Consider the following 25350-nt stretch of genomic DNA (forward strand, 5'->3'; position numbering starts at 1 on the left):
CAACACGAGTCCATGGATGCATGAGTGGATGAACAAAATGTATGAGATATATGTATGCAATGGAATATTATTCAGCCTTAAAAAGGAAGGGAATTCTGACACATGCTACAACATATATGAAGCTTGAGGATGTTATGCTAAGAAATAAGTCAATCACAAAAGGACTGTAGGATTCCATTTATATTTATGAGTTACCTACAGTAGTCAAATTCATAGAATCAGAAAAATAGAACCGTTGTTGCCAGAGGCTGAGGGGAAGTGAGGAGTTATTTATTAATGGATGCTGAGTTTCCGTTTTGCAAGATGAAAAGAGTTCTGAAGATAGATGGTGATGATGGTTGCACAACAATGTGAATGTACTTAACATACTAAACTGTACACTTAAAAATGGCTAAGATGGTAAATTTTATTATGTTTTGTGTATTTTACCACAATAAAGAAATACATAGGCGATAACTGAAAAAAAAATTGCAGTGATAGTTCCACAATTCTGTGAATATACTAAAATGTAAATATACTGATTGTACTTTTTTTTTAGAAGCAAAAGAATGCTTCATTCTTCTATCAAAGAATGGAAAGGTACTCGCTAGGGCTCCAGAGCGCAGGCTTTCCGGACGCGGGCTGGGCTGTTTCACAGTATCTCGTCCTCGGGAGGCGGCGGAGTTCTCGCGGGAGGAGCCAGCAGAGTTCTCGCGGGAGGAGCCAGCTGCCCAGTCCACTGCGCTGTACTGCCCCGCTGGGGAGACTCTCGTCTGAAGCAACGGTGTGAGGCCTCTGCACACCCTATGAGCAAGTGAGACTTTATAAATTTTGCTGATCTTTGTTACCCGTCCTGTCCTCAGCAGAGGGAGGGACGGAGTTCCTGCCGTCGCCTTGCTCAGGCTCTTCACACTGAAGTGCTGGGCACAGCATCTCTGCCCTCGGCCCGCCACCACCACCGCCGCCGCCATCTTGAGCGGAGGTGTCTGTACGGCCGTTCTGCGCTGGAAACGCAAGTCTGACGTGTTAGGTGCAAGTTTTCTGCACGTGGCCGCTACAGGTGAGTGAAACGAAGCACAAAAGAAAAGATTAGACCTTATCTTATCACCTAGACTCCATCTTATTTTTCCCGGGGACCCCTGTGGCCTTCGGTGGTGACAAATTCATTTTCAGTGGAGTATGTGCTTTGATGACTGTTGTAGAAGTGAGTACAAATTTGATTTATACTTTTGTTTATTTATATCTATAATTGTGGAGTTGATGATCATGAATGAAAATGACAGATTTTACTTGGTGGACGTGAGAATCAAGCTTTCCTTGACGACCTTGCTAACATTTTCTTCAAGCCCCATATTCCAGCACTGTCATCCATGCCAGCACCTTTATTCAGGGTGACTGGTGATGGCTATACCACTCTTAAATGGGAGTGGCCTCCTGGCCTACTCTTCTGTTCTTGTACCCAGTCTTTCACTAATTGTGCATTTTAAATGGGTGTATTATATGATGTGGGAATTATATCGCAATATATCGTAAAAATAAAAAACCCAAGATTCATCAAGTAAGAAAAGAACGGATCAATGTTTGTATTACAGTTACTAGGAGGTTGCTAGTGTTGTTAGCAGCAGCAGACTGAGTAGAGGGATGGAGGTGGAAGCCAGTGATGGAGTGAGGAGTAAGCAGGCATAGAAGGAGGGTGAGAGTACCTCACTTTGAGTGTATGCGGCCAACCAGTGCCAACCATTCTTTTACAAGATTGCCTGGAGTGGGGATGCAAGAAGCAGCAGTATCTGGAAAGGACAAGTGGCCAATGTAGGGCTGCTTTTCAGAAGAGAGAGGTTTGAGCATTTAAAGATACCTATATGGGAAGGATCCAGTGGAGAGGCAAAGGCTGGCATTATCGGAGAGGGGATAATTAGTCATTCCAGGTCCTGAAGGAGGTGAATAGAGTTCAGGTGCATGGAGGAGGGAAGGAGGAGAGAGCAGGTTCTGAGGCAGGTCAGTTTGTTGCTAGGTTGGCAAAGAGCTGGAGGAGTTTTGATTTGATGGTTTCAGTGATTCTTAGCAAAGCTGAAGGCTGAGAATGAGGAGGAAGATGGTGGGACAGGAGGAAATCTGAGGAAGGTGGAAGAGGCTTGAAATACCTCCTGCAGAGAATGGGAGAGAACCCAGTGGTGAAGGTCTTGTTCCCCTATGTGAGGCCCCTGGCATCCCAGCTGTAGGAAATCAAACTCTCTGCCCTCTCTCCTCAAATGCCACCCTCGCCACACTTTCCCATTTCCTTTCCTCTACCCTGCACCCAAAGAGGTTTTCCTCTGAGGAACGTCCCTCGTCTCGCTCTGGGCTGGACTGTGTCTGGTGCCATCACCCTATTTGAGTCCCTTGCCTGGACAAGCACACGGAACCCAATGAACTCCACACACGACTCCTGCAGAAGTGCAGCCCCAATCATCTTTCTTCACAGTTGGCTTCCAAACGGTGGACAAGATCCCCAGCCCAGTCTTCCAAGCTTCCTACAACAGGCTGCCTTTACAGCCTCATCACCTCTTTCCACCTTGGCACACCCTAACCTGGGTCACACTGACTATTTCCTGCTGCCCGGATGAGCTTGCATTTTCCTGCTTTGGGATCTCTGCGCATGTTATTCGGTCTCTCAAGACTAGAATCCTCTCCCCACTCACTCACCTCTGCCTCGTGAAACCTTAGCTACCAATCAAGACCAATCTCTTGTCAAAACTTATGATTCCCTGAACTGGTTCTATTCCAGAACTGGATAGAGCCTCCCCTTTCTAGGGTTCTTTGCTAATGTTCTTCTTCTTTCACCTCCCCCAAGTTCTCTACTGAATTAATTAGGAGCAGAGACAGTGCCATGTACAGAGTAGATGCTCAGTAAGGATTTGTTATATTGAGTTACAGTACATTAGTGATATTGAACTTAGGAAGGGAAGCCATGTCTAATAGGACTTCAAGGAGACTACTCTTTAACCAATGTGGCAATAACTGATGAGCTTATGAGCTCTGTTCTCCCCAAACAGTGCCTTTTTTAATGGATATGCTACAGTTTTTGTACCAAAATACACAGAACGTAAAATTTATCGTTTTAACCATTTGTTAGTGTACCATTCAATGCCATTAAATATATTCACTATGCCATGTATCCATCACCACTATCTCAACCTAAATCATTTTCATCAGACCCATCCCCAGTGGGTACAATCCCTGTACCCACTGAACAATAACTTCCCCTTCCCCCTCCCTCCAGCTCCTGTGACTTCGATTCTACTTTCTGTTTCTATGAGCTTACCTGGTCTAGGTACCTCATATAAGTGGAATCATACAATATTTGCCCTTCTGTGTCTGGCTTGTTTCACTAAGCATGATGTTTTCCAGGACCATCTATGTTGTAGCATATGTCAACATTTCATTTTTTTTTATGGCAGAGGAGTATTCCATTGTGTGTATGTGCCACATTTTCTATATTCATTCATCTGTTAATATTTTCCACCTTTTGGCTTTTGTGAATGATGGTGCTCTTACTATTGGTGTGCAAGTATCACTTCAAGTCCCAGCTTTCAATTATTTTGGTTACATACCTAGAAGTGGAATTGCTGGGTCGTATGGTAGTTCTATGTTTAGCTTTTTGAGGATCTGCCAACCTGTTTTCCACAAAGGCTGCACCATTTTACATTCTCACCAGCAAAGCAAAAGTGTTCCAATGTATCCACATCCTCACTAACCCTTGTTTAATTTTTTTTTATTACAGCCATCCTAGAAGGTGTGAAATAGTATATCATTGTGGTTTTGATGTGCGTATTAGTGATGTTGGACGTCTTTTCACTTGTTTATTGGTCATTCATGTATCTTCTTTAGAGAATTATCTATTTAAGTCCTTTGCCCATTTTTAAATTAGGTTGTTTGGGTTTTTTTTTTAAATTGTTGTAAGTGCCTCTTTTATTTACGATGTCTAGGAAGCATATAATATAGAAATGAGCTCTGGTTACTTCATGCTTGGTGAGACCCAGTGTCCACTATTCTGTTTACCACTGAGCTCCAAAATAAACATGTCATTCTCTTTATATTCTTTTCATTTATTCAGGTGTTGGAATTTTCTTAGAGCCCAGAGAATTCCTTCATTGAGATACTTAGACCAGGCCTTCCAGGCATCAATCTAGGATACTGATCTGTATAGGGCATTTCAGCATCATAGAATAATCTGGAAATATGGTGTCAATTTAACTCAGATTTCATCCAGGAGTCAACATAGCTTGAGGAAATAAAAATTAGTTCTTACTATAGGTTGAATTATGTCCACTCCCAAATTTATATGAAGTCCTAATTTATTTTGAGGTGGGGTCTCTTTAAAGAGGGAATCAAATTAAAATGAGGTCATTAGGATGAGGCCTAATACAATGTGACTGGTGTTCTTATACAAAGGGGAAATTTGGACACAGATACACTCAAAGAGAGAACACCATGTGAAAATGAAAGCAGAGCTTGGAGTGACATGTCTGCAAGCCAGGGAACACCAGAGTTGCCAGCAAACTACCCAAAGCTAAGAGAGAGCCATGAAACAGATGCTCCCTCACAGCCCTCAGACAGACAGAACTGCTCATGCCTTGATCCAGTCTCCAGAACCGGGAGACAATAAATTCCTGTTGTCTGAGCCATACAGTTTGTGGTACTGTGTTAAGGAAGTCCTAGCCAACTAATGCAGTCCTACTCCCCCAGAAACTGACAGAAAGAAGTCATTCCTGGTGGAGTGTGGGAGTTGTTTTGTGGGGCTCTAGCAGATATGTATCTTGACTGTGGTGATGATTACACAAATCTATACGTGAGATAAAATTGCATAGAATCAACCCACACACCTGTGGTCAATTAATCTATGACAAAGGCGACACGAATACACAATGGAGAAAAGACAGTCTCTTCAACAAGTAGTGCTGGGGAGACTGGACAGCCACATGTAAAACATTTGAGATTAGAACATTCCCTCACACTGTATACAAAAATAAACTCAAAATGGTTTAAAGACCTAAACATAAGACTTCAAACCATAAAACTCCTAGAAGAGAATGTAGGCGAAACACGCTTTGACATAAATCATAGCAATATTTTCTTGGATCAGTCTCCTAAGACAAAAGAAATAAAAGCAAAAATAAACAAATAAGACCTAATTAAACTTAAAAGCTTTTGCACAGTGAAGGAAACTGTTGACAAAACAAAAAGACAACCTACTGAATGCGAGAAAATATTTGCAAATGGTATGACCCACAAGAGGCTAATATCCAAACTATATAAACAGGTCATACAACTCAATAAAAAAAAAAAAACCCAGTCAAAAAATGGACAGAAGACCTGAATAGAAAGTTTTCCAAAGAAGATATACAGATGGCAAGAGGCACATGAAAAGATGCTCAACATTTCTAATTATTAGAGAAATGCAAATCAAAACCACAAGGAGGTATCACCTCACACCTGTCGGAATAGCTATCATCAAAACATCTATAAATAACAAATGTTGGAGAGGATGTGGAGAAAAGGGAACACTTGTACACTGTTTTGGTGGAAATGTAAATTGGTGCAGCCACTATGGAAAACACTATGGAGGTTCCTTAAAAAAACTAAAAATGGAACTACTGTACAGCAATTCCACTCCTGGCAAAACACTAATTTGAAAAGATACATGCACCCCGATGTTCATAGCAGCACTATTTATAATAACCAAGACATGGAAGCAACCAAAGTGTCCATCAACAGATGATTGGGTTAAGAAGATAAGGTATGTATGTGCAATGAAATATTACTCAGCCATAAAAAAGAATGAAATACTGCCATTTATAGCAACATCGATGGACCTAGAGAATATTATGCTTAGTGAAATGAGTCAGACAGAGAAAGACAAATACTATATGATATCACTTATATGTAATATCTAAAAAATAATACAAATAAGTGTAATACAACAAAGATGCACAGATCAAACGTGTGGTTATCAAAGTGGAGAAGCAGTGGGGAGGGGCAAATCAGGGGTGTGGGATTAACAGACACAAACTACTGTATATAAAATAGGTAAGCAACAAGTCTATACAGTATAGCACAGAATTATACCCATCATCTTGTAATAACCGATAATGGAATATAATCTGCAAAAACTGCTGAATCACTATGCTGTGCACTTGAAACTAACACAGTGTTGTAAATCAACTATACTACAATAACAAAAGTTGCATAGAACTCAAATGAGTGCAGGTTTAAACAATGGTGAAGACTGAATAAGGTCTGTTGTCCAGTTAATAAATATGTATCAGTGTCAGTTTCATGGTTATACCACAGCTACCTTTGGGAAGTAAAATGTCTCCTTTGGGAGAAGCTGAGGGAAGTGTACAAAAGACTCCTTATCTGTTTTTGTAAATTCTTGTGAATCTGTAATCTTTTTTAAGTAAAAAGTTTGTGGAAAAATTAATAAACAGTGACATTCCTTACCAAGGAAGGCTACCAGTGCTGCCCTCTTCATATTGAGTATTTTTGTGTGACTCTACAAGCTGCGCACAGAGACCCCCACCCAAAGGCAGTGAAATTCTGAGACTACGCAAAAGCACATAGTAGCACAGGAACAAATGGTGTATTCACAGGAACAAGTGATGTATTTTATCTAAATTTTAAACACTCTGACACTCCTCCAGAAAGTGGTCAGGTTCAGAAAAATCACTACAAAGGGAAAAGGAAAGGGGCAGAAAGGTAGGACACATTATGCTGGATTTCTTTCCAGCAAATTATCCTATTTTAGCCAGTTGGAAGTGAATTAGTAAAGACATTGACCTGTGGCTACAATTTTTATTTCCAGAAAATTAGTGTATTTCTTATCCTATTAAATTTAAGGTAAGCAATTTTTTAAAATATTGCAGAAAATTAGTGTATTTCTTATCCTATTAAATTTAAGGTAAGCAATTTTTTAAAATATTGTTTTGAAGGGAAGTTAGATTGCTGGCATGCCTGGGGTGCTTTCATACCTCTAACCCAGGTACTCAGACGTTTTCAAAACAACATGTCTTTAATAAAACAAGTTGGATGCAGGTGCAAAGGTATATGAGGGTCAGATTGCAGAGGGATCCTGATTCCTGGTGGCTCCATTATCCCAGTGCTGTCTCTTACCTCCCCCTTTGCCTGCTTTCTTTCTCCTTTTTCCACCCCTCTATTTTCCTATTCCTCCTGTCATGAAGGAATGCTTGCTAAGGGTCACTTCTGCCCAGCATGGTTCTAGTAGAGGTACAAATCACCATCAACAGCAACTACCAGAAGTGGGTAAAAATTATAGGATGTTTTCCTCAAAGGGAGTTACAGAAATAGAATATGTCAGCCATCCCGAAGATTGAGACTTGATCAACACTTGAAGGGAATGAAGCCACAACTCCTGGGGCTGTGTCTTTGGTCAAAGGTAGCCATTATCCTGGGACGATTAACTCCAGAGTCTTCACTGAAAACAGGTCTTCTCTGTTTGTCAAATGGAAAAATGAAATTCTCCCATTTCCAAAGAAGGCAGTTACTCAGAATACTTTTATCCAACAAAATGATTTTCTTTCTCACCTCCTGGGTCTGGAGACTGCACTGACTACCTCATGGGGTAGGCAGTTCAGTGAGGGGAAATCTCTCATCTGTACCCTCGTCACTTTCACACTTGGTGCTTTGTCTCTCGGGGACTTTTAATGGAAACAGGTTCATTGTGATTTCAGTGTAGACAGATTTATTTTTTTCCTTTGCTGGGTAAATTTATCAGGAATGGTCTCTGCAAAAATATAATGCTGGTTGTGCCTGCACTTTTTACAAAGCGATATATGTTCTTTCCTGTGAGAGATAGAAAACAATGGTCAAAAGTAGTTATTCCACGAAGGAGCAAGTATGATAATAAACAGAGCCTGAGCAAACATGTGTGAAAGTTTATCGACTTGATTCTTGCCTTCACTCCCTTTATCTCTGTCCATAGCCTGGTTACATATGTTATATATCACCCATGTCCTTGTCAGTTTACTAGCATAGCCCTCCCGCCTGACACACCAACATTGCTTTTGATTTGACACAGTATGCTTTCCATAGCTGTTAGGTTTTCTGATTTAGCCTGAATTCTAGTCCTGATCTTGCTGTTAACCTGCTGTGTGACCTTGAGTAAATTGCATTTCTGGGCCTTTATTTAACACTTACTGAGCGTCTACCTTGTACCAACACCATGATAGCAAGCTAAGAGAAGGCCCCTCTCTAAAGAAGCTTCAGATTTAGTGGGTGGAAAATAAAGGAAGGGAGGGAAAGAGCAAGAAAGAGAAGAAGGAAAGAAAAATGGGACTGGTGTAAGTTAATCTTTGAAAAGGAGACAGGATTTAGTTCTTTGATCTTTTTGTATCAGTACGACCAAAAGGAAGGCACCAAGTAAACTCTGCTGTCCTATGTCATAGGCCAGCTTCTGCTTCCCATCTCTGGGAACTTTCCCCCTCGTCTTCCCAAGGAGCATTTGGGCCTTGGAGTCAGCTGTGACTGGAAAATGAGGCAGAAGGAATGGCTGGTATACTCAACTTCAAGTAAGCTAAGAAAATACGTATACATCAAATCCATGATATATTTATTATGAGTATTGTGATATATAATTATGAGTATGAGAAGGATAATTATGCATATTATTTTATTTTAGTATTATTTATTTTTTCAATTTCTTTTTTTTTATTACAAGAATGATTCATGTTCATTAGAGAAAGAGAGGGAAAAAGGAGAAATCAGAAAGCACTCATATAGCCCTTGTACCCAGACAACCACTATCAACACCTTGTTTTGGTGTAGACCATTCCTCTCACTCTAAACGCACATGTAATTGTTTCAGTTTACAAAAGTGGGATCATACTATTCTAACTGTTCTGACACCTGTTTTTTTTTTCCTATGTAGAAAGATAAAGTTTATATTTTAGACACACTAATAAAAAAAATAGTTCTTATGTATTGACTTTTCTAAATTAGTATATTTTAATTATTCTCAATGACCAATTATGTAAAGCAAATAAGAGTCTATGTCAGTGGATGATGCATGATGCTCCCACTGCCTTAGAAAATAAGAAAGGAAAGTTAATATGGAAAGGCTAAGGTGTACACATTTGTTTTTAATGTCAAAGTTCCAAGAATCAGGAAACTTACTGCATTTATTCTTATTCAGCTTGGGGGTCAGGAGGAAAAAAGATTTATGAAGTAAGAAGATATTTAATGATTGCAAAAACTGTATCTGTTTGCTTCTTAAGACGAATCTTTTCCACATGCCGTAAAAGGTTTCCATCACACTGATAAATTGTTTCCAACCTTTTGTATTAAGGATATAAAGATATTTGTTCTCATCAGGGCATGAGCTTTAGCTGAGTCAAATATATAGCTTAGATTTTCAAATGAAGGTTAAAAATTTCTTCATTTTATGAAGGGCAAGAAGCACATCTGGTAGAGAACTTTTTCTCCAAACTGACATGAAAACTCACTGGCTTACCTTATCCCTTGTGATGACCAAGAAACAATCAATGTCCATCCTTGAGAGAGGTCTGACCAGGGAGCATGTCAGCTCTCTGTTCTCTTGCATTTATTTTGGAAGGATAAGGGAGAAACTTTTGAGACTTTCTAGAGAGTTTGAGTTCAGTTCCACCATTGTACCTTGGCTTCTCTTTTGAGAAGGGTGACTGGAAGCGGCCACAATCTGATGCCCTCTTAGGGGCGCCATAATTCTCTTCTACTTCTGAGACTTTGAGTAAAGAAGTTTATCTTCACATGCCTGACATTGCTTTCTCATTAGTTGGAAGACAAAAGCAACACTCTCTTTGCAGGCAGATCTTGCCTGGTCTCAGACCTGATGGTAGCCTTTGTAACCAGCAAGGAGATTTTGGTGATGAAAAAGGATGCAATTCAGAACGTCATTTGCACACCTTGTAGTTGAAGACAGCTCCATGTTGGTCTTGTCTCTGTTGCATTAGCTGTATTTTCTGTGTCTTTGATTTTACAGAAGTTGAACCCTCTGGATTGGATTTTCCTTCCCTCTCTTATTTAAGCTAATTTTAATTTCTCCTTCCATCTTCTTTTTACAATGACTATTTCCCTTGAATGTTCAGCATCATACCTCCTCTTCACTGTGTTTTATGCCTCCATCTAAGGAAAACAGGAACCATGAGAGGTTGTGTTCTGAAAGGACTCAGGCCAATATAATAGAAATAAGACATCACTTAATACTTGATGTTGGAAAGCCATTGTCCCTGGGGACTCTCCCATTCCCTCCCCAATGGAACAACTGCAGATGCCTCTGGCCAGGGCTCCCTCTGTGATACACTGAGTCTGATCTAGAGGTCAAAGCAGTGCAAGGTGTTATACAGATAGCCCAAATTAAGAAAACAGTCCTTGTTTTTGATAGACATACATGGGAATCTTGGATTTGTGCCTCATCCCAGGAAGCTGGCACTCACCTGATTGAATATTTCTTTCCTGCCTCATGAAGCCTGATCCTAGGATTACTCACCAACCTGTCTTCCCCTATTCCTCAACATTCTAGGAACATGAACCATGTAGTTTCTCCATCATTAAGTATTTGTATTGTAGGTCAAATGCTAAGCATGACCCATATGCCACTCCACAGATTTTTCAGTTGTTCAGTAGAGGAAGAAGTTTCAAGGCTTAGTTAGAGCAGATTAAGAAGTGTGGACAGTGGTTAATATGACCATCCAAGGTTTCATTAAACATGCTTCATACAGGTGCAGCTTCTGTCACCTATGATGGTATATAGCAGTCTGTACTAAGCAATAAATATTACTTTTAATCCCTTTTTTCCAGGGCTTATGATATTCATTTATTCAGCAGATATGTATCGAGCATCTACTATGTACTCAGCACTGGGAATAAGCACTGAAAAGACAGGTCCTTGTTATCCTAGAGGGATATGTGCTATTGACCATGAAAGCTAGTTATTACATGTAAGGGGGAAAAAAAAGGCAAATTTTGGAAAAGAAAACCCTCACTGTCTTTCAGTTTAAAAACTAGCCTTTGGAGACCATGCCCAGAGAGTTTGGGATCCACTGGTCATCTGTTCCATGCAAATGAATCTAACCTCCCTCATCTTTCTGAAACACTCTTTTCTATTCCGTTCAACTGAAGGCCAGGCTTTAAGAGCTTTTGGTTTTTTATTTTTCTGGCTGTCTCATCCTATCTCTTAAACCATGACAGAAAAAGAATTAATAGCCAGGAGAACAGAGGGCCTGACAACTCAATTCTGTCACCCAAGAGTACTTATTAAGCTGCCACCTGTATGTAGCCCCATGCTAGATACTCTTGCTAATAACGTGTGTGTCTCTTCTCCCTGCAGGACCTTGGCACACACCACATCCAACAGGAAACTGCATCTCCAAGACCCACGGTGAGTGTGGGGTCGGGACCTTGGGTGAGACTTCAAGTGTATGACAAAAGAGGCAGATACGGGTCTAAGGTTAATTACATCTCAGGGAGCTCAAACTCTTAGAGACATTGTGGGGAGGGGCTGGCTAGTGACCACATGAAGGTTAATGACACCATTATATGTTGAAAGAGTCTATATGGTGTCAATAAAGAGATAGACTTCCTTTTAACAATAACACGATTGACCATAACCACTCCTCCAGTGCACTGAGACAGAGCAGTGAAAACGAGGGTCGTTATTAGAAGACACACGTGCACACACTTCCGCACACCTGTGCACATCCCAAGCACTTTGCCAAGGAGACTCGCTCCACTGTCTCTGGGTTCTCAAAGAACCATGGCATCAGTTAAAATCTGCAGAACTTAATTGTTCTCTGGTTGTTGGTTTGTTTGTGGGATTTAAGGCAATGTTATAGTTTCTGAGTTGGACCTGGAAGAAGGCTTGGCGCAGAAGGTCAACAGGGCAGATTTGAAAGCTGTGTCCTCCTCACCATGTTCTAGGTGTGGAGGGTGTGCTCTGTGGATACTTGCTAAATGAAGGCTTCAAAGCTAGGAAAGGTGGGCAGCGTGGCTCTCCAACACCCTGAGGACAGGACAAAAGTGGAGTTAGGAAAACTGACAACTGTTTTCAGCCTCAGTTTTATTTTCTCTAAAATGGGGTTATTGCCCCAATTTTGAGGATTATATGAGACAATAATTGAAATTTATTTAATTAATTGTTTTTTTATTTTTCTGGCTGTCTCATCCTATCTCTTAAACTATGACAGAAAAAGAATTAATAGCCAGGAGAACAGAGGTCCTGACAACTCAATTCTGTCACCCAACAGTACTTATTAAGATGTAAAAAAATCATTTTTATTAATAGGTGAAATGTCTATTTAAATGTTTCAACTTATTAAGAGTAAGAGTGGAATGCTTTTTTTTTTTTTAACAACTTTACTGCAGTATAGCTGATGTACCACAAACTACACATATTTGAAGTGCAGAATTCGATGCTTTGGCATATATATACACCAGTGAAATCGTGGCACAATTAAAATAATGACATTTGATCATCCCCAAAGTTTTCCCAGATCTTTTTGTAATACATCCCCCTCTTCAACACTATTGGCAGGCAACCACTTGACTGATTTAAGACATTAAAAAGTACTAGCATTCTCCAGAATTTTACATGAATCAAATTGAAAATGCTTATCAGTCCTCCACTCACAGAATCATCACTACAACCTTGTATTCCCTAGAATCTGCATCTTCTCCCTTCCTTTCACCCATAAGCTACTGTGGTAACTTCTCTACGTTCTCTCTCTTTTTAAAAAATTTACTTATTTTTATTGAGGTATAGTTGGTTTACAATGTTGGGTTAGTTTCAGGTGTACAGCGAAGTGATTCAGTTATACATGTACATTTATGTTGTTTTTCAGATTCTTTTCCATTATAGGTTATTACAAGATAGTGAATGTAGTTCCCTGTGCTACAAAGTAGGTCCTTGTTGTTGATCTGTTTTACATATAGTAGTGTCTATATGTTAATTCCAGACTCCTAATTTACACCCCCACCCCTTTCCCCTAAGAGTGGAATGCTTTAAAAGGAGATGTTTTCGGTGTAAAGAGTTTATACATATATATTTCTTTATTTAAAATGCAAGTGGCTCTTAGCTCACCCAGGTCTTTTAAAGGGTTAAGGAGAACAAAGGCAAGAGCATGCTAGGGTCACCATCCATGTGGGTGCCCAGGACTGAGGAGTTTCCAAGGAGGCAGGACTTTCAGTGCTGAAACGGGGACAGACCCGGGAAAACCAGGATGAGCCGTTTACACTCATCCTGTTCAACTCTCTTCATTCCATGATCTCTAATTTCAGTCCTCTCATTTTTAACAGATTTAATAAACCTATGAAAATAAGTTCCCTATCCTTCAAGTGAATGGCAGCAAAGCTGTTCCTGCAGTTCTTGGTGAGATTTTAGGGGTACCATGGGAGCATAAGGGAAAATATTCCATTTCATTCTGTTTACTCTCCCAGCCTCCCATTATCCATCTTTGAAAAGAGCTGTGAGTTAAACAATGCACACCGAGCACTGCCCACCTGAAATCAGTCACCGTGTGACTGCTGGGCTTCTCCAACCACAAATATGCAAGAATAATGTTTCCAGAGTGTCAGCAGATAACATAAGTTCTATTGAGCACAAAGTTGGAAGGCAGGTAATCAAGGTGTTTACCTGATGAATGAAGAAGGAGGAGAAAGCAGTATCATCTCAAATATATCTAGCATTTTCCCATTAAGCCACAAAACTTGCAGGCATAAATCATCAAAATAAATTTGCCCTGCCCTTAGGTGCGTGCAGCCTTGCACGAGAGAAACCACCAGTACAGTGCTTCCTTTCATCAAATTACCAAAGATGAAATGAATTTCGAAACAATATCCCAGGTGAATTAGACACTTAGCTACTTAACAAGAGGCTTTGCTAGGACCCTCGTTTATTATTTCGAGAAGTTAAGTCAGTTCCTGCTAATAATTCAGTACCATCCTGTTCACATCTCCATTATTTCACAGGCAGGAGATTCCATGGCTAATGGCCAGACCCTATTGTATCTTGAGTTTGGCATTGGAAATGGTTCTGAGAGCTTCCCACTGAGCCAAGAGTCAAGTTAGAGATCTCCTGTGTAGAAAAGGGTAGGCATTCCATTATTCTGCAATATAGCAGAGTAAAATAAGTAGGATTTCATTTAAGCTGTGTTTCTCTTTTATATTAGGTTAAATGGCCAAGATGCTAAAAGCCTCCTATCTTACACAAATCGAGTGCCTCTGTCTGTGATTCTGACCATTCTGGCTGCAAGTCATATTCTGAAAAGCTTTTGATAAGCGTTTTAAGTGTAGGGAGACATCTCATGTGTCTTGCTATGAACAGGCACATTTTCGTATCAAAAAGAGGGGTACTGCTCCTTTAAGTGTCTTTCTTCCTTCAGGGGTATTTTAAAGACAAGATTGAGAGTTTTAAACCAAACTGGTAAATTTGAGTTTCAAGTGTTAGTCCCCAGTTTTGGGGGGAAAAAAATCTTTAAAGGACTAGTCAGAATATCAGTATTTCAAAGTATACCCCCTAGAAAGATACCTGTTTAGGAAGGAAGTTCTTGAAACCGAGAAAGCTCAATTCACAGTTTTAAAAAAGGAAAAAGCACAACATGGAAAAGGGAAAAGCAGTATCGGTCTACTTGCTACCAGATTTCACTCCACCCACCTTTGGCCCGTCTGTGCCCACCGTGGACCATCCTCTTCACCCATCAAGGCTAGAGGCTTCCCTCTGGCAGTAGAAAAATCCTCTTCCACCCATGGGTTGATGCTTATAATTCTACTATTAGAACTTAATCCCTTTAGTTTCAGCTTTGATCCCAGTTAACATGCAAATACCTCTGGGTGGGGTAACCCTTTTAAACTGTTATCAGCCCTTTACAGTCCACTGAGAAGAAAGAGCCAGCAAATTTCACTAGGGTTTGAGAGGGCGAGATCTTGAGGCCAAAGAGCGGTGGAGGATGAAGTGGGAGCCAGAAAACCAGCCGCCTCTCCCAACTGCCAAATCAGGACAGGATCTGAAAACAGGAATCTTATTCTGACTGATCAGGACAGTGTGAATTTACGTAGAAATCCCTCCACCAAAGAATCCGAGAGAAGCAGTAGCTGAACAATGGGCCAAGCTACCATTCTTCGAAAAGATAATTCAAATGTTGGGGCCCATTCTACAATAAAATATAATGGCTAATCCTCAGGGTTCAGCCTTTCTGTTCTAACTTTAACTAAGGAAAAAAGTTTAGCCTTGTTAAAGCTATTATCTGTTCCTAAATTGCATAGTATATAAAATGTAAATGTGATCACACGACTCTTAAATTATTATAACAATACGCCATTCTGTTTTCTTCCCCTTGACATTTACAAAATTCATTTGGAAGAGTGGGATCTACCTCACAGAGATTAGTGATAAATCATGTATTTTTAATGAATATCAATAGGAGAAACCCCATGACATAGCCCACCATCTAATTTGATTAAACTGTGCTTAAGGCAACACTACCTCTCTGGCTAGGGAATAGCTCCATAATGACTTTGTGAGCATTATTGCAGGCTGTTTTAATGATTTAATGAACTGCCTCTATATTTAGTTCAATAGCCTTAAAATGATTAGTGTTTAAGAAAAATTAGCTCACTTTGATTTGATTCTATTTGATGGTAAGTTTAAATAACCTAACCCTTCAAAACACAGTGGAAAAAAAAAATCCTAGAATCACAGCCAGCTAACTGCTAGAAAACATTATGACCATCATTAATAACCGTTCATTTATGTTTAGCTACAGTATCCAGCCTGACATGCTCATCCAAGGAGCTGGGCTGCAGGAACAAGGGCTAATGCTGCATTTCATCTTGCCTTTCTACGATTGGAAAGGGGAGGGAGAGGGGAGGAGATGGGAGAAGCAAGGAGTCTTCAATTTCATATGTTGGGCAATAAGGAATTTTCTCTAGATCAGGTCCAAAGCGGGTCTCTATCTACACGTGGGAGAAGTTCCAGGTTTCTGAGGGAGGAGGAGAGGAAAATTGGTGTGAGGTTTTGAGCCAACCCCTCCCGCTGTGATGTGGGCAGCCAGCATGGTTAAGTTTGAGCAGCGTGGTCAGGAAGCTCCCTGGACACCCTGATGGGAGTCAGGGAGGCTTTCTGCAGAGAGGACTGAGGCAGATGGCATTTTTTAACAAGGGTAAGTGATCTGAGAGTTGGTGTGACACAGCAGGGACCAGAGCCAGCTCCTCACTCCAAAATAAAGAGGGCCACAGCACACAAATAGAAGTCTGTTCTGTAGCCTCCCCGTGGGTCACCACTGCATAGCCACACCCCAAAATATGGAAAATAATTGTAGTATTGGGGAACTGAGTACTGCACTTCATCTGAAACATCTAAGCCAATAGTCTTCTGATTGTGCAGAACACAGTGTTAAAAACCATCTTCAGGAAAGTTACAAATTGGGAAATTTGCTTAGCTTTGAACTTTGGAATAATAATAGGGAACATGTACAGAGCACTTAGAAATGCCAGGCACTGTTTACTCCTCTAAACTCTAAGGTGTAGACCATGATTATCCTCACTTTCAGCAAAGAAGCCAAAGCTAGGAGAGATTAAACAGATTGCCTATGGTCACACAGCTAAGCTTGGGGAGGGGAGTGTGACGCAGACTTGAACCCATGCCTGTTTGACTTCAGGTCCAATATTCTTTACCACTCTCTCTGTTACATCGCCTTGCACGTTCCCATCCATGCCATGTGACGTGCCGAGTATTCTGAGTTAGAAACAGGGACAGACTTAAAGAAAATGGATGTCAGAGAAGGGTTGGTGGGTATCCAGTGTTTCACTAAATGAGGCCGCTCACCCCAGCCTTCATTACTCAGAGCTGTCGCTGCAGATTCCTGGGCCTTGGGGGCAAGAATGCAATCCACTAACCAACCCTGCTCCTTGTCCTTGGGAAGTGGGGGAAATATTTCTAAATGAACCATTGTCATCTGATGACAAAGCCCTGTATTTCTTGGCATGCATTATATACCCTCCCCCAAGACACTTTTCCTCTTGTCTCTGTTAATGCCCACCCTTCATCCACTCCCCACTCCTGCTCCTTCCCACACTCAGTTGTGCATGGGCACACACACACACATGCAACATGCATACACATGCGCACACACAGGCACACATTTCAGACACATTTCAAGGCCATTTACTAAGCCTTTGGTGTAGGACATTGCTGGATGGGGAGTGGCACATCTTACATCTAACCAGAAATGTAAACGAATGAAGTAAGCTGTATGGGAACTGGTAAACTGGACATACATACCCCATCCTAAGGGGGCAGCACCATTCATCGACACCCCGTTGTTACCAAGTAGGGATGTTGGTGTTGCTAGAGCACCTGAGTTTCAAGAAAAACACAAAATCCTGTTCTAATTTTTTTAAGTTGGCTCATTTTTAAAAAGAGGGATAGAATATTGGGCAGGCTAAACAAGACACACCTGCATTTCAATTATATCCCACAGCTGCCGGTTTGCAACCTTGAACCTCAGCACCACAGTAACACAGCAGTGTCGGCAGACCCAGCTAGGTGAGGACCAACATATGCGAGAATTTTAGCACCTAGGCCACAGCTCAGTATGGAGGAGTGCTCATGCTGTGCACCAGTGGCACTCTAGACACTAAAATAAGCCCATGGCATCAGATGAGGCTGACATGGGCCTCTTGGGGTGAACCAAAGATTCTAGATGTTGCTGCTAATAACTTTTTTTGTAACCCACCCAAATTTCTAACTCTTGATGGGGGAAAAAAAAACAAACAAAAAACCCAGCTCCTGGCTGTGCATATGCAATATCCAATCAGAATTTTAAATTACTTGACCTACATTTAGATCTTCTGACTCTGGTTTGAGTACTGTGTTCTTGAAACAGCTGCTGTGGTGCTGTGGAGTTGAGGATTCTAGCCTTACTTATTTGCTTCTGCCCTGCCTCTGAGAGCTTCGTGTAATCATAAATCCAGTTGTTTTAATAGAAAATACGAAGTTTCTTGCAGAAGGCAAGTCTTGAAATTTAGAAAGCTTTACAGGAAAGTGGGAGACCATGATTTTCCTAGGGTGGTGAATCCCATAAATTTCTCACTTTAAATTCTGTCCTTTCCTAGTGAGTGGAAAACTTACCCTGAAAACTGGGATAAAAGGATGGATCAGTGGTTTCGGACCCCAAAGGGGAAAATCTCAACAGGTTTCCTGTATGTGCAAAGCCACTTGAAATTGAGTATGTGTCAACACAGATTTAATTAACTCCCAGCCAGGACATATTGGAAATGATCCCAGAAAGCTGGGACAAAGGAGAAGGTGTTAATTTCTCAGCAGGAGAGAAAGTGCCTTTTAACTGCACTGGATTATGGTTCAAGGCTCAGTGAATTTTCAGATGATCCATTTCAGGTGTGCTGAAAACAGGTGGCAATAAAAATCAACAAGTCAGTCCCTACTGGTAAGGCTGAAAGACATAAGATAGGGTCCAAGGATCAGCACCACAAACATTATTCAACATACAGATAGTCCCAGAATCCCTGAATGTGGGACAGCCATGACATGTCCTCAAAAACTTAAAATCAGGTTTCTCTGCAAGAGTTAAACTAGTTAAACTTTTTGTTTTAAGTTGCGTATATCAGATATGGTTATTTATGGGAGAAGTCCAAGAGATTGAGAAGTTTGGGAGTCTTGAAGCCCAATTGATAATGGCGGCCCCTAAATCAGAATCTTCCCTCGCATCCCCCCAAAGCCACAAACACCCACAAGGAGAGCAAATAAAGCACACATAAGCCATGCTTTCAGCATAATGAGGAAACCGAAAATACTAGGAATTTCAAGTCACAGCTGATAGATAGATGATAGATAGATAGATAGATAGATAGATAGATAGATAGATAGATAGATAGATAGATAGATAGATATGCAAGCACTACCTGAGATGATGAAGTAGAGTATAATCTTAGTGCTATGGACTGCAGACTTGTGTCCCATGCCAAATTCATATATTGAAGCCCCAGCTGCCCAATGTGATGGTCTTATGAGGTAGGTGGGAGGGTATTAGGGCCCTTGAGATGTACTTAGTCTAGATGGGGTCCTGAGGGTGGAGCCTCCATGATAGGATTAAAAGAGATAGAGACCCCAGAGCTGTCTCCTCTCTCAGTCTTTCTCCCCACTATGAGGTTACAGCAAGAAGTCTGTCTACAAGCCTGGAAAAGAGTTTTCACCAGGAACCCAACTGGCCCCTTGATCTTGGACTCCCTAGTCTCTAGAACTGTGAGAAATCAGTTTCAGTTAAGCCACTCAGTCTAGGGCATTTTTTAAAGTTATTATGTAAGTTCCAGGTGTACAGCATTATAATTTGACATCTATACACATTACAGAGTGACCCATGTGTCTAGTTTCCATTCCTCACTGTACAGTTGACCCCCTTCACCTGTTTCACCCTCCCCCAACCCCCTTCCCCTCTGGTAACTACTAATCTGATCTCTATATCTATGAGTTTGTGTTGGTTTTATTTTGTTTCTTTGCTTCTGTTGGGTTTTTTTGGTTTGTTTTTAGATTCATATGAGTGAAATCACACATTATTGTCTTTCTCTGTCTGACTTACTTCACTTAGTAATGTCTTCAGGGTCCATCCATGTCATCACAAATGTCAGGATTTTGGATTTCATCCTTTTTTAATAGCTGAGTAGTATTCCACTGAGTATATATACCACATCTTCATCCATTTATCCAATAATAGACACATTTAAATTGTTTACATATCCTGCCTATTGTAAGTAATGCTGCAATGAATATAGGGAGATACACACACACACATACATATATACATATACATACACTCAAATTAGTCTTCTCTTGTTCTTTGGATAAATATCCAGTCTATGGAGTTCTGTTGTAGCAGCTTGAGCTAAGATTCTGGGGAAGCAAAATTAATATGATTGTAACTTAATAAGCAGAAGAATCAATTATATTGTTCACTGTTAAGAGAAAACATGTCTATGTTTAAAAAGGGAAGTCTGTGGAGTGGGAAGTTGACCCTGTTTACTCACTGAGGTTCAAGCAGGAGAGGCACTATGTCCAGGGGAAGTGAACTTTCTGTTCCCAGGAGAAGTGGACTCTGTTGTTGGTCAGACATGACTCATGAAGCCACACAACGGGCAAGATTGAATACTCCTCAAAACAGGCTACTTCTCCACAGCGTGATTCCAGGTTAACCAAGCAACCTTCTCAACAAAAATCTGTCCTCCCTGGCATGCAGGTACCAGGAAGGGGCTAGGCAGGCAGCACTTCCCCACTTTAAACTAATAAGCTGACACCTGGCTGCTATACATCAGTCTCCTGTGAGCTTGTTTGATGTGAGTTTGCCTCACCAAGTCCTATCAGCTCCTGAAAATAATATAGCAAAGAGCTAGACCCAAGGCAATAGTACATTTACCAACAAGTTATTTTTTGTTGGATAGCAACTCTGACTCCCTCTATGCCTCTTTTTGTACCTAAAATGCTTTCTGTATGCCCAGCCCTGTTCTAGGTGCTCAGGTTATAAAACATGGTCCTGGCCTTCTGGGACATGCCAGTCTACTTGTAAAAATAAAATGTGACACAAAAAAATTAGAGAACAATATACAGAGGAGGTGACTGAGTATCTGTGGGCCCCATCTGATGACATTAAAGCTAAGAGAAGGACCAGCCTTGGAATTAGGGCTGTGTTATTAGTAATCATAATATGCTTGATTTTATCACACTTCATCATCAAGCAAATAGTTACATGTATTTTATCTAATTTCCTCCTCCGGCTAACTAGTTAAAGCAAGTGCTATCATTCTCTCATTGTAGATAAAAAACATCTGAAGCCCAGAGAGGCTAAGTTACTTAGTCAAAGTGTTGTGTCTCGTTAGAAGTCAAGCCAGGCCTACTGATTCCAAGGCCAGTGCACCTTCTACAATATCCAGCTGAGAACAGGAAATGAAGTGAATCCTGAGGACCACTAGTGGAGGAGAAAGACACAAGCTTGTTCTTGACATTCAGGGAAGGCTTCCTGAAGGAGACAAGATTTGGGGGAGATCCTTAGGGCGGATAGGAGTAAGACAGAGGAAACAGGATGTTTTTAGGCACAAGGTCAGACCCTCCTTCCTGAGATGTCCTGAGGTTTCCCTGAATTACACCCTTGTAAGTCAAGACAAAAAACAGCAGTGCCATCACTGGATCCAGGTTTTTGTGGAGTCTGAAGTTTGTAACACTGAAGAAAAAGAATACAAATTATAAACACAAAATCCCCCCAGGTCCTGTGGGATTGGTCCCTACAAATCTTTAGCATGACATAAACCCACCTCTGGGGTCAGTCACTCTGATATTCATAAGCCCTCCCTCAGACTGTTCAGGACCCATCTGCTGATCTGTCACCAAAGCTGTGGAAGGTTCTTGCCCTTCCCCTTGACATGATTTATAGAAAGGACCTGTATTAGTTAGGATTAGGTTCAGCTGCTAGTGATGACAACAGTAGTAGCAATACAAAAACAGTGGCATAAATGAAAGGAGGCATTTGTCTCAATACAATATAGGCAGTTTGGGGTTTACATGGAAACCTAAAGATCGTCAGGGACCCAAGCTCCTATTTTGTTGCTCTGTCATCCTTAACACATGTCTTCTACCGCATGGTCTAAGATGGCTGCTTGAGTCCAGCAATTGTCTATGTTCCAGCCAACATAAAGGAGAAATAGCTGGAGGACATACATACTTTCCCTTTAAGGATACTGCCTGGGAGTTTCACATACCTCTTATGATTGCATCCCATTGGTTAGAATTTAGTCAACATCAAGAAAGACGGCTCCATCAAGAAATACGGTCTTGTATTAAATGTGCAACAGTTAAATGTGCAAGGTAACCATGTAAACAGTTAAATGTGCAAGATTCTGTCACTAAAGAAGAAGGAAGATGGATATTAAGAAACAACTAGCCATAGAGCTCAAGTTCCTTTGAGGAAGACCATGAAGATTTCTACCAGAAAGTCACTAAAAATGGGCGTGATAATGATTACATTGCAACTTGGAAGCAAGATCACACCCAGGCAAGAAATGATTCATTTGATGCATCCTACTTCAAGCTCTAATGCAAAACACCAAGGGAGGAATGCTGAACATGTGTGCAGCTCTTATAGCTATTAGTAGCCTCAGGCGCCTTGAGAGACTTGGACTCCTTGGCAAACCAAGCCCAGTTCCACCAGTTACCAGATATGTGACATTAAACAAGTTACTTAATCTCTGTATCATTCAACACTCTTCTGGTTTCACGTGACAGAAACCCAATTCAAATTAGCTTAAATTGCAAAGGGAATTTGCTGCCTCTACCTCAACCCAGAAGTTTAAGGAATGACTTCATGCCACCACGTGGCTGCATCTCAGTCTTTAACCCTGCTTCCTTCTGGGGTTGGCATCACTCCCAGGTAGATTCTCTTATCAGGTGGCAGCAAGTCCACCAGCAGAAGCAAGTCTCTCTGCTTAGCAACTCCAGAAGAAGGAAAGCTCCTTTTCTGATGGTCCCATCAAAGACCCAGAGTTAACTATCATTGGCCCAACATGGGTATGTGATTTGTATATCTCTGAGCCAGTCATGGTGTTTCTAACTGACCAGGGAGCTGGGTGGAGTTGGCCTCAGTTGAATTACAAGGACTGAGAGTGGGAGAAGAGTGGTGTCCCAGAGGAAACGTGGGTGCTATTAGCAGAAAAGGAGGGAATTTTTCTGGTAAGGCAGAAGCTTGTTTTTTCATTTCTTAGTATAATACTAATCTCATCAGATAATTATGAGGATTAATTGAGATAACATGTATGAATGCATTTAGTATAATCTCAGGCACATAGCAGAAGCCTTATAGACGTCTTTGATCCACTGTAAGGAGTTATAACCAAGTCAGGAACCAGGACAGAAACTTCAGAATGGAAGGCCAGTAAACGGAGTGATAGCCTGGAACGGAGATAGTTGGGAGAAGAGACAGATTGAAGTGTGTGGCAGGGCAGAGGAGAGAGGTCCCAGAGGAGTGTAGGTGCTCCCCAGAGTGGACCAGCAGCCGGGAGCAGCTTCAGCTGATGAGGGTTCAGACCTGGAGGGGAGACAGCTGTGGTAGAGGGGCAAAGACTGGGATATCAGGCAAGGCCTGGCAGGAATCGGAACCCACTTCAAGGATTTGACTAAGGAGTTTAATGAAGGGGCTCTTTACAGAGACATAGTTGGGATTAAATGAACCCTAAGGGGTATAGAGGCCCCAGGAGCAGCAAGAGAGGGCAGCAGTTTCCAACCGTCAGCTTGAGGAATCGTATTACTAGAAGCCAGTGAGAGCTGGAGTCACCCCACGAGGGGAGGGCTGCCCAGCAGGAACTGTCCTCACAGAGAGGCACAACCCCTACCAGAACCAAAGCTCTCTCTCCTGCCCTCTGACCTCCTGCTGGTGCCTCCTCTTGGCCAACCCACAGCACAAAGGAGCTGGGGTCATCAGTCTGTGAAGGACAGCCTCCCAGGACACAGATGAAGGCAGAGATCTGGAGGAAGGGATAGAATATCTGACCCAGCCACATCGACAGCTCCTCGGAGGGACCCTAACTCTCTGGACTCTTCTGGCCCTGACACAGAGCTGCAAGGAAAGGACTGATACTGATTTTTCTTCCTACTCATGATTTCCCAGTAGTGGTTGTGGCAGAAACAAGGCTGAGTTCAGAAGCTGGTCTTGAATTATTAAGCTCCTCATCCACAGGTGAATAATGACCAATATGTCTTCTTGATTATATTCTACTTGGGTTTGGGGGGATCTCCCTGGGAGGTTCCTCCCTAAATGATGGGAAGCCATGCTCCACGTGCTTTTGTGATCATGGTCATAAACTGGACAGTAAGTGAAGTTATTTTTGGTGTGTCTGAAGACAAATCAGAAAGTCCCTAAGAACTAAAATTAATCTTTCAAAAGTATCATTAGTGATCAGTGTGTGTTTACACATACTCTTTGAGAGTGATGATTGCACAGTATGTGTTGCACACGGCTGGAGACTGAGGATTGTATACAAAACTTACCTGAATAGCTATTTTAAGCCAGTACAATAAGCAAAGCTCTCTCTGTCCCTCCCTCCGACTAGGCCTTCATTGACAGTCCCATTGTGGATGGTTTGGCCCTGTGATTGCAGTCAGGAAAGCCAAGGATGGGAGAAATTTACCACCCCCCTTCCATGATACATAAAACAAAGAATTAAACAAATCACCTCTTTCTCAGATCATGGTGAAATTCTGTAATTATATTTAATTCATTTAACTAATTCACCCTCTAGAGTCCGACCATCTCTTTTTTACTTTAAAAGATGAAGCAACAAAGATTCATTTAAAGTTATATGTTTCTCCAGTTTCTTTCATGTCATTTCCTCTTCCCACATTCAGGCCTCCTCGCCATCAGCAGTAATGTTTCTCCTTCTTGGGCTCTTTTATAGCCACTTCAGGTTCTGAGGGTCTCCCCTACCATTTCCCTCTGTCTGTAGATCTCTGACACCCCAACTGAACCCCAGGGTCTCCCCTCACATTCATCTATCCAATGAGTGGGTAAAAGCTGAGTCCTAGAAGTGTTGGATCCAGAAGGAATCTTTGTATCATCTAGAACCATCATTTCCAACTTACTGTTAAGGAAGATGTGGCCCAAAGAGGAGACAGGACTTAGACAAGATTCTATGGCTAATGTTTCAGATCCAAGAATGTAATTTAGATCTCAAGACTTTCATGTATGCATGCATTCATTCTTCAGCTGGGGTATTTGACAGATATTTCTGCACCAGATAAGTGAGATAGAGCCCTGCCCTCACAGAGGTTTTATTCTCTCTGGGGACATAGACAGTGAATGAACCATTTTCTCATGCAGTAATAGCCCAGAGCTCTTTCCCTTAAACCTCACAGCTGATGTTTGGACAAAGACTCTGACTCTCCTCATCAACAGATGATGATACATCTGCAGGTTAGATCCACATCACTTACAGTCATTCTGACCAAAATGACAAAAATAGCACCAAACTTAATCCATCTGATCTGTGATGACAAAAACAAAAACGAAAATTCATACACTAAAACATCATCCTTCTCTAGAAAGATTGTGTGCATAAAGAAAGAGCATGGACTTAGGAATCAGAAAGACATGAATTTTAAACTCTGATCTACTGTTAATACTTACTCGTTGTGTCACACTGAGTAAGTGACTTTGCCTCTCTGGGCCTCGGTCATGTGTAAAAGGTTTCCTTACCTATAAAAAGGCAGTGATAATGGTTCCATAGGGTCATAAAGGATTAAATGAGATGGTGGATGCAGTGCACTCAACACCATGCGTGACACCCAACAGTGCT

The 25350-nt window shown here is 41.3% G+C and overlaps 1 long non-coding RNA gene across 1 annotated transcript in view; it reads left to right on the plus strand.

The window, feature by feature from the left end:
• Positions 1-723: 723 nt before the first annotated feature.
• The window catches only part of LOC123615919 (uncharacterized), a 36465-nt gene continuing 11838 nt past the window's right edge, over positions 724-25350 (plus strand). Inside the window, exons 1-2 of the long non-coding RNA XR_006723730.2 lie at positions 724-1039; positions 11339-11389. This is a non-coding gene — a long non-coding RNA (uncharacterized LOC123615919). The remainder of the gene's footprint in view (positions 1040-11338; positions 11390-25350) is intronic.

This window comes from Camelus bactrianus, chromosome 15 (assembly GCF_048773025.1).
Source record: "Camelus bactrianus isolate YW-2024 breed Bactrian camel chromosome 15, ASM4877302v1, whole genome shotgun sequence".
NCBI lineage: Eukaryota > Metazoa > Chordata > Mammalia > Artiodactyla > Camelidae > Camelus > Camelus bactrianus.